Source organism: Tenebrio molitor, unplaced genomic scaffold (genome assembly GCF_963966145.1).
Source record: "Tenebrio molitor unplaced genomic scaffold, icTenMoli1.1 SCAFFOLD_920, whole genome shotgun sequence".
In the NCBI taxonomy this organism is placed as follows: domain Eukaryota; kingdom Metazoa; phylum Arthropoda; class Insecta; order Coleoptera; family Tenebrionidae; genus Tenebrio; species Tenebrio molitor.
The window spans coordinates 7,265-10,483 of record NW_027184294.1 but is presented as its reverse complement, the minus strand read 5'-3'; the positions used below and the strand labels follow the sequence as shown (position 1 = coordinate 10,483).

The following is a 3,219-nucleotide window of genomic DNA, read 5'->3' as shown; positions in this document are numbered from 1 at the left end:
TACAGGCAAAAAAAAAAATATATCGCCCTTCAACCGGAAATGAATAAAATAAAAATGTCAATAATCGGTCGGTCCTCTCGATTCGGGTTGGGTTGCGGTCGTTCGTAAAATTTTATTGCATCCTGTCATCACCTACCTGCCAGCTGATGCTATCTATTTTATTTGGTTTCGCCGTAAGGATAGTTTTATTTCTTTTTTTCGTCGTAGATTATCGTGTGGCCCTGAAAAGGGCCATTTGTGCGTGCCCCGTTGCCGGTAGTACGATGATGACGTCGGAACGAGGCACAGCCGAACGAACATGAGTCGAGTATCCATCCACGTTTCTCACTTTTTCCTCTTCGGCGAAGCGGCCTTTTTCACCTTGACAGGAATGGCTTTGGCTGTCTTGGGTTTGGGTGCTTTGGGTTTTTTAGTCGGACCAGCCTTGTTAGATTTCTTCGCTTTGGAAGGCGATCGGGGTTTCGGGGCGGCTCTAGTTTTCTTTTCTGCCGAGGAGGCGGCCGATTTCTTGGCTTTCGCTGCGGCGGCGGAGGCAGCGACGGCGCTCTTCTTTTCGGCAGCAGTCTTCTTCGCTTTGGGGGAGGCTTGTTTTTTGGCTGTCTTCGAGGAAGCCTTGTCGGAAGTCGTCGCGACGGCGGTACGTTTGGCGGATGATTTTTTCGTCTTGGATGCGGCGGACGAAGCGGGTTTCCTCTTGTCGGAGGCGGAGGCGACTTTGGCACCACCGGAGGTGGACGAGGCGAGCTTGAACGAACCCGACGCGCCCTTACCTTTCGTCTGAACCAGAGATCCCGACGCCACGGCGCCTTTCAGATATTTCTTGATGAAAGGGGCGACCTTTTCGGCGTCGACTTTGTAATTTGCGGCGACGAACTTCTTGATGGCCTGAAGAGACGATCCTCCGCGTTCCTTGAGTCCCTTGATGGCGTTGTTTACCATCTCGGATGTCGGAGGATGGGACGGTTTCGCCCTGGGATTTTTCGCTTTTTTCTCTTTCTTCGCGTGGGATTGAGGGGTGGCAGCGGAACCGGTGGTGACCGATGATGCTGTTTGATTTTCGACGTCGGCCATCTTTCACGTTAAAACGTTAAAAGTTAATAATAATTATTGAAAAAACACTTGCTCACACACGTACACTTCGAGCACCTCGTGAACGAGAATTGAACAAAAAAATTTTCTAAGTCTTTATAAAATAGTCGCCACTGCGGACGGAAGACTGAACGCGCACCGCGTCCGCCGTCGAAGAAATTGCAGGCCTCGGAATCGTTGCCCGCGTGATGGCATCGTCCTCTTTCCTCGATCACCATCGCCACCGTGTGATCAAGCTGGCCGAACTCGGTTTCCGAAGTTTCCCTGGAGATAGCGAAGTTCGTCTCGGAACGTCGGTGGGTTTCGAATCAGGTACACGCCCCTCCAACCACCAGCCCTAAATCCGGGTCGTCACGGTTTCGATTCGGGACCGACGGTTTACGTCGGCGGTGCGGGGTAGACGCGTCGATTCCGGGAATCCATATTTCGTTCGCCGAAATATTGGTCCATCTCTTCCCGGAATACCGCGCCACCTTCTCGATTTTACGACATCTTCGCGTCGCCAAACGCTTCCGAAACGGTCGAAGCACAGAAAGGACCTGGTGTTCGAACCGAGGCAATTCCGACAACAGGATGCCGCGAACCGCCTCTCCGACGTTCAGGTCGATCGTTTTCGGCGGAAGTTGAAACGGGACGAGTCGACGACGGGTCCCGTTGCCGTCCGGACCCTTCGGGACGGCCGAAAGTCCGTCGAGAGGATCATCCGAAAGGAGACGGTCTTCATCGTCCGACCGATGCCGCACCTACGAGTTTTCCGATATTTTCTTCGACGGATCTTCAGGTTTTCTTCCTTTCTTCCGTCTTTCTCTCTCTCGTAATTTCGTGTCCGACCTGCGTCGTCCGAAGTCGGGGTGAAGATCGAAGAAAAAACGCCAAAAATAACAACTCGTCAGCCACGCACACCGCGTTCGAATGTCTAACGGTCCAACTTGGATTTTCGAAGATCGCCGAATCCGAGGGACGATAAATAATAATAATAATAATAATAATGGTAATAAATAATAATGTTAATAATAATAATAATGATATGATGATTATAACGATAATTATTATAGATAGGTAAATAGAAACACAGGTCTCCTCTCGAAAATCGGAACTTCCTGATATTACTTACATATTTCGGTCGATCCAAATGTGGGAATCTCGTCGTCGTCGGAGCAAGCAGCGCGGTAGGTGGGGTGAAATTCTGGATTTTCCACCGCCGCCGGCGGTCGAAAAATGTGCGACGCGGGAGATCGCCAGTCCGTCTAGTAGTCTCTCTTGTCGTTAGAGCGTGACGTGGTGGTTGTTGTGGGATTTCCCGTTAGTTCGGTCCGACGTCGGTCGTCAGAGGGTAAGTGCATACGGAAACGAAACGCATCGCGTTTTGATGTTCATATTCGTGCATCGGAATGTTAAAAGCAATATATTTTACACCAACGATCACACCTAAACACCACGGCAACGGCCATACCACGTTGAAAAGCACCGGTTCTCGTCCGATCACCGAAGTTAAGCAACGTCGGGCGCGGTCAGTACTTGGATGGGTGACCGCTTGGGAACACCGCGTGCCGTTGCCCCCCAACACTTTTTGTTTTTTTTTGAAATCCATAGCAACCACCGAACCGATTTGTTTTTCGTGCAGGTATTCGGAAACATGCACAGACCCGTATAATGTAGATTCATAGCTTTAAGTACTAGATAATTAAGAAAACAATTTTTTTTGTCGATTAATTGTAAACAATTGCAGAATAAAAACTCGTCAAACGGTAAAGGTTGTCGTTCGATCACCGAAGGTAAGCCACGCGGGCAGCGGTCAGCACTTGGACGGGTGACCGGTTCATTATATTCCTTCCGTGAGTTTAACAAAGATAACATATGCAAATGTCGTAAGTGCGACGAGGAAGACGGCGATCTTTTAATGTAAAAAAAATATATATTAGGTTACGCGTACATGCCACTTTGACTGCTGCTTTATTTTTTTGGTTTTTAAATAATTAGAGATCTGAATTCAACATATCAGTTCTATGTTATAATGGACAGACAATGTTGTATTCTTGGCCCCTAACACGTTAAGACCAACATAAAAACTAGAATAACTTACCATTCGTTAAACGTTAAACAATTTCGAACCACGTTTTTTTGAGCTCG

At 48.4% G+C, this 3,219-nt stretch overlaps 1 non-coding gene across 1 annotated transcript; it reads left to right on the top strand.

The window, feature by feature from the left end:
* The first annotated feature begins 2,528 nt into the window (after positions 1-2,528).
* On the top strand, positions 2,529-2,648 carry LOC138141112 (5S ribosomal RNA). The gene has a single exon (XR_011162999.1). It is a non-coding gene; the product is annotated as a 5S ribosomal RNA (ribosomal RNA).
* The last annotated feature ends 571 nt before the right edge of the window (positions 2,649-3,219 follow it).